Raw genomic sequence first — 14621 nt, 5'->3', positions numbered from 1 at the left:
TGGGAGGAGAGTCAAAAGACTTTAATCACAAATCATCTTTAAACCCAGCAAATTGAAAATAATCCACCAGGAATGGTCTCTGCTAGTTAAGAGAAAGGAGAATGTGAGAGGCAGAGGTGGTCAGGGGTCAGTGCTGGATTCTTTGGGCTATCTTGTGCTTTATTTCCCTGTGAGAATAATGCCCTTTACTGAAAAGGGTTAAAAATCCTGATGATAAAATCAGCAATGATTTTATCAGAAGAAGATGGAAGAAAGCCTTGATTCTACCCCCTGGATATGGATAAGCTCCTTATCCATAGATAATAAACTGTATGGATAATATTTTTAAATGTTGCTTTAGTGTATGAGTTTAATAAGAACTTCCATTCTGAATTTGAATAAAGTGTAGGAATTTTATTTCAAATGGAATCAATATTAGAGAAGGCACCAATATTTTGAATGTCAGTCTAAACAGATCTAAGGATTCACACTAAAAGACTACCTACTGCCCAGAGCGCTCTTCACCTATTGATAATCTGTATGGGGACAGGAAGAATTAGGTTTAGTGTAAAAATAGAAAAAGTCTACTTGATGCTTACTTTAGTTCAGTTTGTTTCATTGGCAAAATAATAATAACAATAATAATAATTTCTGTATGGATTGCTACAGGATGCACATGGGAAAAATAATAAAGGTGCACAAATAAACCATTAAACATATATATCACTAAATCTTTATAAGAAAGAAGGTTGATGTCTTTATCCCTTTTTCAAGATAACCCAGTGAAGATTTAGGGAGACAGAGACAGACTCAAATTTGCAAGGCTGGTGTATAACACAGTGGTCTCTGGGCCCCAAATGCATGACCTCTGCTGTCACTCTGCCCTTAAAGTGTCAACCTCATAGTGATCAGGTTGATGATATGGTACCATTAGCTAATACTTGTAAAATATGTCATCATTATCAGTGTTTCATCTGAGCTTTACCAATCCACAGTGTGAATAGGGCAAGTGGCATTTTTAAGTAGGTAGGCATCATCTGGGGTAGCCAAAGCTCAGTGCTCTTCACCCCAGAACACAGGGCCGCTGGATTTTTGCCATGAGTTCAGGGTACCATGTGCTCAACCAGCACTTTGTTAGGCGTTCTCAGCAACATCACGCCGCCTCCTGCATTCGCCCAATCCATACTCAGTAGATCAGGAGTCCTGTGCAGACTGCTCTGTTTTTTTCCATCTGTCTTTTTCCTTCCACTTCTAACAATGCTTTTCTAATTTGGGCAGACCCTCTTCCTTTCAGATGTAGATTATAATAAACTTCTCACAGGCCCCAAAGCCTCAGATCTCTTCTCAGCCAGACCCTGGTTCCCACTGAGACCAATTTCATCTTTCTGAAACTCATACCATTACCATTCCTCTGTACAAAACTCAAAACCATTAACAACAAACTTTACCATCATCCGGACATTAGGCACATTTCACTCCCCCCAATCAAGGCAAGAAAGAAAAAGCAAACAGAATATTGCTTAATCTACTCTGATGGTATAATGGTAGAAAACCTATAAAGTCGTTTTCTAATTAAGAACAATATTTATTAATGTTATTCAATAAATATTGCAATTGTTTTCTTAAAAATACAATGGCCAGTCCAATTGCAGAATAAGGAGAGAGAAAAAGAAAAAGACAGAAATAGAACAAAGAGGGAGGCACAGAGAGAATGAGTCTTATGAGAACAAACCAAAGACAGGCCAAAGAGTAAGACAAGGACATTCCAAGAAATTAAGGGAGAAAAATGAAAGAGCATAATATCCAAAGAGGAAATAAAGAGACAATACAGAAAAAAGAGAGAGAGAGAAAGGAGACAAGAGAAATCCAGTAGCATCTTTGCTCTGGACAAACCACTTCTATGACATCCCAGTACCCATTTGAATGGTTGGTTCCTTTCTCTATAGTTTTTTGAAATGCTATTAACAAAATAAGCCAAATTACAAGCCAGGCACTGCTCTTTGGGTGCTTCATTTTCAATCTTCAGCAACTCGTGATCTTCACCTATGAAATCACCTTGACCTACCAGAAGGAATTATTCCTTGGGCCATGAAACACAGCAGATGGCACAAGACCCAAACCTCTTGCAAATTGATTCATTTACTTCTTACTCATAGGATATTACTTCCTTGAGTATAGTAATTTTGGATTATAAACTCATTTTTAATAGGATTTTATCTCTGGGAAAACTACAACCTAGATTCAGGGGTTAAACCCTTGGAGAAGTTTTGCATTTATAGTAGTAGGGGCCAGACTCTATGTTAATTTTCCTTTTATTTCAGGATTTTCAATGCTACATAGCTTGAAACTTTATTCCCCTCCACAGTCCAGGCATAAATAACAAGCTCCATTAGAAGATGGATTTTTATCCTCACTTGTATACCTCTTTCAGGATTCAGGATTTACATTTGGGGTTTCAGTTGCAAATTCCCACCTTACATCTCCTGTTCCTACGTAGGTAGTGAAATGCAACCTGCTTAGGGTAGCCTCAATATTAACTCATTTACATAGCATTCTGTTGTTTACTGTTCTTTTATTCCGTTTTATTGAAAGTATCCCTTTTTTATTCTAAGACCTACATTTAAAAGAATATTGGTTATGATTGTAGCATATTTTATGGGAAGGTTTCCAAGTATCTATTTCACAATATTGTCATTGTAATTCATTGGAAAAGCTTTTACTGAGTGAAAATGACGCGTCTCTAACACTGTTCTCTAGTGGGGCTCTGGTCTACTCTTGTATGATATTAGGTTGCCATGTGAACTAACAGTTTTTATTTCAGAAACATCAGGGCTAAGCCAAAGATCGCATCCAAACTTTGTTTTTATTTTATTTTTTACTAAGATAAATTTTTCTTAGGAACTTTAACTTCTGCACATAACCCTCTTGGGCACAGTAATTTAATTACTGAGAAAACCCTGCTTTTCTTTTATTATCTTGACAGATATCTAAGTTAAACACAAAATAAGTTGTTTGAAGTCTTATTTTAATCCAATTTGAATGTTTTCCACAATGCATTCTTCATACAGAATTTCAGAATGAAGTTGTCAATGGCCTTAGTAAAATTCCATTGAAAACCAAGTTCTCACGTGAAAAAGACAGCAGTACTTGACAAGGTAGAGGAAACTGAATAGCAACCAAAATAGCTCACTTCTCATTTAGCACCAGGCATCTCTAGTGACTGACACTCAATAGAGGGGAAAAGTCAATAAATTAAATTTGGAACCCATGAATTAAGTAAACAGTCTCAGTACTTCCCCCAATAGCACATCTACAAATATACATTTTAATAAAATAAATTTGAAAAACCCTCCCTTAACCTATTTTCTTTTTTGATGTCTAAGCTGAAAAGGGTCCAGGATCAAGGAAAGGTCCAGTGAATGAGCCAAGCAGCTCAGTGTCCACGTGTGAATTTTCTGTTTAACATTTTCTTGCATGGTATCTTGATTATTCACCCTTTCCTTACCTTGGCTATGATCCCTAAAATTGCATATGCATGAAGAATAAATGCAAAAGTACAAAAAAAAACACAGAAAGCCAAAATTGCCATATTTTTTTCCACCTGGTTTGTCTTTCAATGCAGAAAGGATCTATAAGTAAAAAGAGTGAGTGCACGTCTGCCAAACTGTATCTTTCTTCCCTGGCATTGCTTATCTACTCCTCAACCTAATAGCACACCCTGGTTTTTGTCATTTTAGGGTAGGTCCTTTTTGCTTGCCTGTGGGAAGTCATTCAAACATCTATCATATTCTTGACATGAATAATACAAAGGAAAACATGGAAACAAAAGTATCCCTCCCCTTCTTCTATGGGGTAGAATTACTCTGATGTGTATATTTGGTGCTTTATTTTAAATGAACTCACACTGTAAAAATTTCAACTCCATGTATAACATAGATTTCGCTTTAGAAAAAGAAACCACTTTAAAGATTTTCTGATTGGAGCAAATCATAATATAGAATCTCTGGAGGATGTCACATTGCAGTTTAATAACTACTTATTCAAAAAAATTTTTTGAGAACCTATCACTCACCCATTCTTTCAAGAAATGTGTGTTGAGCATCTTCATACCTGCCCATTGCTAGGTGCTGAGGATATAATAGGAAACAAGAGAACCACAGCCTCTTAACTCCCAGGCCATTCAGACTTTGGGCATATACAGATAAATGAACACACAAACATAAAATAAATGTGACAAGTCATCTACATCTTTCCCAGCCCAGGTTCAGGAAAAGCTTCTTTGAAAATATGTTTTTTTAGCTAGAATTCGAGAACAGTATCGGGATAGTCTGGTGAAAGTGTATTCCTAGGGGAAGACTCGTGAGCACGTGAGCACATGGCTGTGTGGCTGGAATGCATCCATGAGACTGAAAGCTTGTATGGTGAGTAACAAAGAGGAGTTAAGGAAGATGGACAAGGCCCAGTCTTCTCAGGCCCTATTGCCGTGTGAAGGAGTTGTGTTTTGTTCTTAAAACAGAAATAGGACACTACTAAAAGGTTTTAAGTCAAATGAAAAAATTAGACTTGTGTTTTGGAAATATTCTGCTCTGGCAACAGTATATAGAGAATGGCTTGAAGACCTGGGGATGGGGAATGTGGGAGGGGCACAGGTGCTGGGGACAGCAGCTGAAGCAGAGTGGTTGTAGCCAGGGAAGAGACCAGCAAGCAGCCATGAGACAGTGCTGAGAGAGAACATGACATGGTAATTAATTACATGGAAAAACATAGAAAGATGAAGAACAGGACAGACTCAGGGGATGCTCTGGTTTCTAGCTAGGGCAGTAGGATTAAGAGTTGGTCTAGTTTACTGAGAGGGAGAATGGAAGTAGAATCAGATTAGGAACCAAATGTTGAGTTCTTTTAGGCCACAATATTTTGAAGAGCCTGAATGACTTCAAAATATGGGGTGTCAAGTAGGCAAATGAAGATATGGGTCTTCAGAGATCAGGAGTTCTGTGCTAGGCAGAGTGCTATGCTAGAGACATTGCTATAAGTTATCTCTATTAAGGATAAAATGCTTAGGAGACTATATAGTTTGTGTCAGTCAACTTTACATTGCTGTCACAAAACACCTGAGAAAGTCAACTTATAAAAGAGGAAAGATTGATTTTGGCTCACAGTTACAGTTTCAGTTCATGGTTGCCTGGTTACATTGCTTCTGAGCCTGTGGTGATGCAGAACATCATGGCAAGGAGCATGTGGTGGAGCAAAGCTGCTCATCTCATGGCAGCCAGGAAACAGAGAGGGAAAGGAGAGGGTTTGAGTTTCCCAGGATCCCTTCAAATGGCACAACCAGTGTCCTAACTTCCTTCCACTAGGTCTTCACCTCATAAAGGTCGTACCACCTCCCAGTAGGTTACATGCTAGCAACCAAACCTTTTTAGCACATGACCCTTGGGGGCCACTTAAGATCCAAACCATAACAAGATCGCTTAAGAAAATATGCAAAATTGATCCTTACATGACTTATCCCATGAGTAAATTTTATGATTCTCCATTTAAAAGAATATAAAGATGCTGGGGAGTGATATCGGCCAAAATATTGTTATTTTGTGTACATGTATGAATATGTAACAACAAATCCCATCATTGTGTACAGCTATCATGCACCAATAAAATATGTTGAAAGGAAAAAAAAAAGAATGGCTTTCATGAATGCTAAACAGAGAGTGAAAGTGGTGAATAGGAGAGAAGTCCATATGACAGTGTGAGAACCCCTGAAAATGAGGCACTGCTGGGGTGTAGCTCAGTGCTACAGCACTTGCCTAGCAGGTGTGAGACCTGGGTTCAATTCAAAAAAAAAAAAGTAATCTAAGAATCAAACACATTTCAGTGTCGTAGTGTTATGAGATGTTCCTAAACCTGCACCTAGCATGTGACAAGCTGGGTCATTGTCATATCCCTTTTGCTTACTGAAAGCTTTTAACCAGCCTGTGGGGAGATTTTTTTTCTTTTTCACATGTAAGTATGTCACCAACTTTTAAATAGTAGGTAAGATAAACCCACAGTTGATGTTAGAGGAATTTGCTTTGTTGGGAAACTTCATCTTTTATTAACTTCAAGTTTTATTAATGTCTCTAAGTCTCGGTTTCCATAGATTTAAAATGGTTACACTAATTGTACCTATATTGTTTTCAGTTTTTGATATCTAATGGTGACATTTTTGCCTATAATGTACAGAGTTTATAAGTGAAAAAGAACATCACTAGCTGTAAAGTATTAGAAAATTGCTTAAGACCACACAGCTGTAAAATGTTGGATACATGTCCTAAATATAAGTCTATTAAACTCAGGGTCAAAGTGTTTCACCACTACACTATCATGAATCCTGAATGTACTCAAGGGGGTTAAAACTAAAATCTAGAAAAAAAATAGTCCAATTATATGTCAACATTTATCAAGAGGAAGATGTTTCCAAGAGTGGCCAATTTTTTCAATCCCTGAAAATTATGCAATTGGAGTATGGAAAACATTCAATCCTGTTACCCAGCCTGAATGAAGAGTCCCTCTTCCCTTTCCTATGCCTTTAGCTCTGATCTCTGTGTTTCTATGGTAATAGGGATACCAGATGAGAAACACACCGACCGTTCCCTAACTAAAAAGAAATAAATCCCTTGTAATTTGTATCATAGGGCAATCTGAATTTTAAAAAGTTTGACTCTGCAAAGTTAAATTATTCCTCATAAAATTATAAAGTGAGATCTCTGTGTCTGCAGAGCAGAGGACCAAGCCATGGATTGCTAGTGGCTCTTCTTAGGTGCACATGACTGAAAATCTCTACTGGAACCCAGCATTTTCTCTCTGTGTCAGCCTTACAGTAGGAGAGTAAGGCAGGGACTCTAGAAGTACGGAAATGAGTCTTGATAAAATCTGTTAGGTCTTTAAGAAATGAGAAAAAAACTTCATTGTGTTTGGAGAATAGCATGTTCTCCAGCAGCAACATGCCTGACGTGCAAAATACTCTCTGTGCTGATACCCTAAACATCCTGCGTCCCTGTCTTCAGTCCTCGGTATTTCAATAAGGTCACAGCTTAATACCACAATATTAGTTCCTTAAGGCTGCGCCAAGAATATTTCACTAATCTTTGCTGTCAGTCTTTGGAAGTTAATTAAGGCACATTCAAGCTAAATCCATTCTCTGCCTTTGTGTGAAGCCTGCAGGGTTTTTTTTTTTGCTAAAGTGGCTGTCTTCCTTGACCACCCCGGAACAATTACCATGCCCAGTAGAAGCCAGGAACACGTAAAAGACGACATGGTGAGCCCTGTGGTAAATGTACCTTAATTCAGTGTCATTCGGAAGCTTACTGACATCAGAAAAGCTCTCTCAACAGCAGGAGTAGCTTAGAGAAGAAAATGTTTCTAGTGTTAGAAAAATACATCACGGGATAGTGTGTGGGTGAAGCATTTTGTAATTCATTTGTGCAAAGCTGAAAGACCTACTCACCATCTTTTTCCTTCTTAAATGCAATGATTTGCATTAATGTTAGCTTCGATGAAGGAATGCCAGGCCAGTCATTATAAGAAATGGGCAGATTCAATTAAAGCCACAAGGTGACAAAACAGACTTACATTCTGTATTTAGTCTGCCTAAGGTAGAGCAATATTAAATATCAAGAAATGGAAAAAATGAATTTCTAAATGCTCAAAGTACTACTGCATTGCAACCATTTATAGACTAATAGTGTTGATGGTGCCAAAGATTCAATGAAAACCAAAGGATGTTTAGGGAGTTTCTGCCCCATGAAGGCACAGAAGGGGTGACTAAGAGACATTATACCAGTTTTTCCATATGGGAAGGATATTAGATATAGTGATATAGATTCTACATCCTTTTGAAACAAAAATAAAATAAAAACAGTTTATGGGAAAATGTCTTGCCATTTAGAGAAATCTATTCTGAGATCCCGTACCTAGGCAGCAAATATTTGTTTTCCCCCTACTAAGTATAATAAGTAGGGAACACAAACACACTTAGGACATAGGGCAGGATCTCTCAAGACTGAAAAACTATGTAAGACAAAAAAAATAAGTTTATAAAAGGTTAAATGAGAACAATTTATTTTAAACAGAACTTGAAGCCATGAAAAGAACTAAAATGGCAGACTGTGATTAAAAGCAATCACTCTATGAGTCACTATGAGTCAGGGCAGGAACGGATGGAACCGTTAAAAGATGAAAAGGACTTAAATGAATAGAGAATAAAGCCAATTATTCTAAGATTACTTGAGAGAGAGAAAGGCTGCTGGGAGCGGTGGACAATCCCATTTGGCCAGGCTGGTGGGGGGGCGGGGTATTGGGGTATGAACTCAGTGCACTCGACCACTGAGCCACATCCCCAGTCCTTTTTTGTATTTTATTTAGAGACAGGGTCTCACTGAGTTGCTTAGCGACTTGATAAGTTGCTGAGTCTGGCTTTGAATTTGCTATCCTCCTGCCTCAGCCTCTTGATCCACTAGGATCACAGGCTGCACCACCATGCCCAGCTAGGCAATGATTCTTGACCAACTGAGGTTTCTTTTGGGCCAGTCCACCTTTCTTCTCCATCTTCTTCTCCTCAGTTGAAGCATGAATAAATCATCTCATGCTTACAGAAATTTTAGGAAGACCATACAATATGATCTGTATGGAATCACTTTTAAAACAAGTCAAACAAAAGAAAGATAAAGACTCCTTGGCAGTACATGATGGAAAGCAGGACTGACACACTCTGTGGGTGGCTTGAATGAAGAAGGAGGTCTGAATTTATTTGATACAAGAGGGTGAAATAATCAGAGCAGGGTTTGGAGGTTACCAATTGCATAACAATGTAAGTGGACCAAAATTAGAACCAAAAAAGGAACTGGAAGCATGAAGTTACGAATTGAGACTGGATAGGAAATGATCCATTGTTAAGAAAAATCTAACAGAACCAGGACCTCAAGTAGAAAGGAGAAAGGAGAGGAATTTTTTTTAAATGCATATCCAAAAAGTTTGTGCATGGACAGTTCAAATACTGGTACTATGATAGGAGGTTAGAAGAAGAACCAGTCTAGGAAAAGGAAGTTGGAAGAAAATGAGAAGTTCTTTACAAACTTATTGAGGTTGAGCGTCCCGTGGGACTGGGCAATAGAGCTGTATTAATACAGAACTGCATAAGCTGTGGTGTGAGAATTGTAAATTGCATTTCCAGTGGTAATAGTTGAAATTAGAAGGGAACATGACAACTATAAGGAAGGGGAGAAAGGGTGACAGAAGTTAAGTTATCATGCACTAGAATTTCACATATATTTATATTAAATGAAGTATGTGAAGTAGAGTGATAAAAAGTTATTTGAGGCTATTTCTACAAAATATTAGCATACACAATGTATTGCTATGGTAATTATCCATCATTATATGACAAAAAAATTATAGAAATATGCAGGATAGAGTACTTTATTACAGTTGTCAAACAATAAGTATATTTTCAGAGCTTTTAGATAAACTGGATTTAAATGTTGCTTCCTTGAAATATAACTAAAAACAAATGAGTATGGTTTCATTCTCTCATTTTGTAAATCCTTTCAGTTAAATTTAGACCACTTTCTGATAGAATCACTGTATGTTGTCTTTCTAATTGTGATGATTTCAGGAGAGGGATTGCAAAATCACAGTATTCATTCATTTTTATATTGGAAAAAAAAGGCAGAGGGGAATAGACACTTGTGAAAGTGAGGAAGTCTTCTACTAAATATGAGAAGTGTCCAGAGAAGTGAGATTTTTCCAGGTATGACCTTTGGAGGACCTATGGCCCCTCAAGGTCCTAATTCCTAGCCCTCTCTACTTAATTCTGGACATGGATGCAGTGCTTAGAAAAGCAGCCATTAAGGAGAAATAGTTCCATGGTGGCCAGGGGCGCACCAGGCAAAATCAAGACAAAAGATCAAGGGTCAAACTGCTAGAAAAGGGTCATTAGCAATGAGTGTCCCTTTGACTCAACCTCCAAAGGAGACCTTGCTGCTGTGCTGCCTGCTGGGGACTCCCCTGGTTTTCTTGAAACTGTTAATACAATGCTCTGCTTACTCCAGGAGAGGCATTAGGAGCTTTGTTCCACCACACACATGCAGGCTGGCAAGCAGCCACTTGAATCTCTCCCACTAGTTGCAGGAAAACATCTCACCACCATTACCAGAAAAGGCAAAGACTCCAGAGTTCTTTATGAGAACAGCTAGCCGTTTCATATAATTTACCCTGAACAATGACCTTCTTGCCCCCAAGAAAGTGAGCACAGGGGCAGTTCACCCAGACATGAGCTCTCAAATTCTTGGAATGTACATCTGTGGGCATGTGGTCTGCTGGGTTGTCAAGGTTAAGACACTGAATAGGACAATGCCGTTCACAGTATAAAATGAACTCATGTCTTTATTTTTCAGGGCCACGTAGACAACATTTATTTCATGTAATCATAGCTAACATGAGCATCCTCCTAGGCATGCTACACCTTTGACTTGAATTATTTTAACTGGCATGCCCAAGCACACCCATATATTATGAGCAAGTTGCATTATGCCTTTCATCATCTGTGAGTGGTCAGGTAACCAGGAAGGCAGTTTGATTTCAGCATCAGTGCCATTAACCTCTGCAGCCCACCTCTTATTTATACAGGACTTATGTTTATTTAACAAAAACAGCTGCCTTCTGATTCTACACTGTAATACTCAAAAGATGTTATTAGATAATCTAACAGAAAGCCTTATAAGATGAAACAAGGCATATATACTTTTACATGAATACAAAACCTGAACATTATCCTAGAGTAATTAAAATGTTACAGATCTTGGGATAACTTGTTAATGAGCTATTCTGATTCACCTTTTGGCAATTATAATTCCTCCAGGATCATTAGGAGCTTATTAATGTAGTCTGCTACTGTGGTCAAGGAACAGCCTCGATTTTTCCACATCATTTAGCATGCTGTCCAGTGGGAGTGTTTGCCTTTCTGAAGGATTGAGCTGCCTCTATTTTGTCAGGTTCTTTATGTTAAATACTGTCTTGTGTTTGCTTTGTTTTTTTCATAGTAACACTATCTGCCTGATTCTCATCTCTTCCAAACAGGAGAGTGAAATCTGGCCATGTATCTTGTAGACATCAAAGGATAAGTAGTGCTGATTTATTCTCACTAAAACCCTGGAAGCATATCATTAAACATTGATAGAAACCTCAAGAACTCAGTCACCGACAAATTCCATCAGAGTGGCAAAAATCACATAAATCTGAGAAGCCACTTCTCAGACACTAGACTTCAGAATCTGTAAGCTTAAAACTACTGAAAAAAAATATTAATAATAAAAACCAAATGAATAAAATGCATGAAAGGTTGAATAATTTTAGAAGGTCTTCTCTTAAGAATGTTATTGAGAGCATTAGAAAGTTCTAATGATTTGCCAGCAGCAGGGGGTCTGGTGAATCCTGTTTTTGAAATCATAAAATATAAAAAAACAAAATACTGATAAGCCAAAAGCTGCTGCTTCAGAATTTTGGCCTGTATGCCCCAGTGATGCAAGAAAGACCAGATTCTCTGAAATGCTACAGGGGACTTTTAGGGCTGTGATTTCTTATTTAGCAAACCCAGATAATACACTGTGCACCTGTGACCTATTGTTGAAAACATGTGCTCATAATGTCCATTTCTAACAACCAACATCTCAATTTATGGTATTAAAATGAAAAATTAAGAAAAAGTTTTTGAAACGTATACTACCTTCTGATACTGGTGACATATCAAGGTCACTGTAGAGCCGTGAAAACTTGTTAGTTTGTATCCTTATAAAACCCGAAGTAGTTCTCTAACTAGGAGTCCTTAGAGTGTCCCTCCGTGCTCTGTCAATTTTTCTTTCTCTTTTGACAGATTGATGTTGCCTTTCATGAAAAACAGATACGGCTTCACGTTTTCCCTGAGAAGCAGGTCTTTGTTTGTCCCAAAGACTCGACTCTCCTCTTCTTTCTTTATTCCTCATCTATAAATCTTATACATACTGTTTTTGTAAACTATAAATGCTGTTTTTGTAAACAGCCTTTTGTAAAGAACCTTATCCTCCTTAGAATGATACAGGAAACCTTGTCAATGATGGAAAGAGATAGAAGATTGCACAGTAAGGTGCAGAGATAACACCACTTGATAAAACCAGTGAACTACTTTATGCTACAAATAATCACAATAATAATTGATGTTGGAATTATGAAATTTAGCTAAAACTAAAAATGCTCCCTTTCTTTAAGCCATTTCTAACAATTTGAAGTACTTAAAATTATGTATAAAATTTTCCCTTCACACTTTTAGAGAAATAAAGCATCTCTTCATCTTTTCTCTGAGAAACATGACTTGTGCCCTCCATATCCATGGGTTCTGAATCTACAGATTTGACCATCCAAGGATTGAAAATATTTGGGAAAGATTGTATCTCTATTGAATGTATACAGATTATTTTTTTCTTGTCATTAATCACTGAACAATGAAGTATAGCAACTATTTACATAGCATTAACATTGTATTAGGTATTAAGTATTATATTAGGTATATATTAGGTATTAAGTAGCCTATGGAAAGATGTGTATAGGTCATATGCAGACACTTTTCAGTCTATTTTATATGAGGACTGGAGCATCTGAAGATTTTTGTATCCAAGAAAGTCCTGGAATCATGGTTATCAAGAGATCCTCTGAATTCAGTCATTTATTAATTTAAAATACTTGCTGAATATCTCCATTGTCCCAGATACTGTGTTAGGGAAACAGAGACCAAGGATTTCTCCAGTCCTCACTCCACATATTGGCTAGGCCCCAACTAAATGGTAGGCACGCCCTAAGTCACTAAGGATACCACGCTGAATAAGATTAGCTCTGTTGTAGAGGATTTGAACAAGGAGATAGACAAAGAGATGCAACATGGCAAATTATAAGGCCAGGCTCCACATGTGATGGATGGAAGCTTTCAGAGGTCATGCAACTTGGCCTTGGGTTCCAGGAAACTGGCTCCCACACCAAGAACTCAGAAGAGAGGGTCATTCAGATTGGCAGCTTGTAAATTGATGAGCATTGTCACATGTCCCCTTAAGCTGTGACAGTCTCTCTGTTGTGAAGACAACTGTACCATTTGGGTTGAGCCACATCCCGGCACAGATCAGTTAGTCCCTGCAAAGAGAAATAAATGGGATGTAGCTCTTGACTACTGAGTACTTAAAAAAAAATAGAATATAGGCATTGTGGGGAAAATGTTTCCTTTTACACCTTCTAGGCTGAAACAGATCTCAGCTTCAATTTCTCTGAGGGTGTTTCACAAGCAATCAGTTTCACAGTTCCAGGAAACAACTGCAAAGCTAGAGATCTATACCAAAATACCAGCAAGGAGTTCATTCTGTTTTGGGGGAATTTGGTCGGGGTTTTTTTACTTTTTCTTATTAATAATCGCAGTGATTGAGAGGGGTAGTTTTTAGGACCACACTCACTGCCTGGAAAAGTTTCTTTTTTTTTAAAGCTAAACCAAAAACCTAAAATGCCCAAGTCACAGAGTCCTCACAACCCCAGTACTGCAATTTTTTGTCATTAATTTTACCTCACATTTTACCCGTAAATATGAGGTAGAATTACAAATGGTCAAGGTGCTGGCTTTACACCTCTGTGCATGGTCTCCATCTCAATTTATGGAGCAATATTGTCCATATCACACAACAGGGTTGAGAGGTACAGAGATTTGTACCCATTCTCCAGGGAATCCCTGTCCTCCCAACAAATCTAACCTGCGTGTTTTCACTGACATTCATCCAGAATAAATATTTTGAAGTTCTTTAAAGTGTCAGTACCTCTAGATAGTAATAGGTACTGAATTTACATCGTATACTGGAGGACAAACCCTCCATTAGCAGGAGATGTTTGATTAATTCTCTGAGGAAAGCTTCATTACTGTGTTCAAAACATTACATCCCTTGACATTTCTATGAAGAGGGGGACTCCAGCAAACCCTTGTGTTGTAATTATAGAAGACCAGTATTTTAGCTGTGAATGAGAATTGTTTTTGTCTTCTTAAACAGTAAAAGATAAATGATGTAGGCACACAAGTTACCAATGACTCAGAGACTTCAATTCTGAGAGAAATCAAAGTAAGTCAGGGAGGGGTATAAATAGGAGGGAGTAGTTAGTCTTCGCTGTACCCTGGTTTTCCTCCTGTATTTCTAATCTTGGTGGATGCTTCTATTGCTATTGGACTCCTTTCTTTCCTCTCCCACCCCAAATCCATATTCTACCTCCTTTATATCCATGCATATATTAGTTAACTTTTTATTGCTTTGATCCAAATGCCTGAAAAGAACAATTTAGAGGAAGAAAAGTTTATTTTGGCTCATGGTTTCAGAAGTTTCCGTCCATGATGGACCGGCTCCATTGTTCTGGGTCTGAAGGGAGGCAGAACATCATGGCAGAAGGGCCCAGTGGAGGGAGCGTCTAAGCTCATGGCAGTTGGGATGCAGAGAGAGAATTAGAGAGAGGAAGGAGGTGGGGAGAAGACAAGCACTTCCAGAGTACAGCCCCAGTGACCTCCTTCCTCCAACCTGGTCCTACCTCCCAAAAGTCCATCCAGCTATCAGTGGATT

At 38.1% G+C, this 14621-nt stretch overlaps 1 protein-coding gene across 1 annotated transcript in view; it reads left to right on the top strand.

Annotated features, from left to right (window-relative positions):
• The window catches only part of Frem2 (FRAS1 related extracellular matrix 2), a 166064-nt gene that overhangs the window by 94465 nt on the left and 56978 nt on the right, over positions 1 to 14621 (top strand). The window lies entirely within an intron of this gene.

The sequence above is a fragment of the Marmota flaviventris genome, chromosome 4 (genome assembly GCF_047511675.1).
Source record: "Marmota flaviventris isolate mMarFla1 chromosome 4, mMarFla1.hap1, whole genome shotgun sequence".
In the NCBI taxonomy this organism is placed as follows: Eukaryota; Metazoa; Chordata; class Mammalia; order Rodentia; family Sciuridae; genus Marmota; species Marmota flaviventris.
The sequence above is the reverse complement of the archived record's forward strand: the minus strand, read 5'-3'. Positions and strand labels throughout refer to the sequence as shown.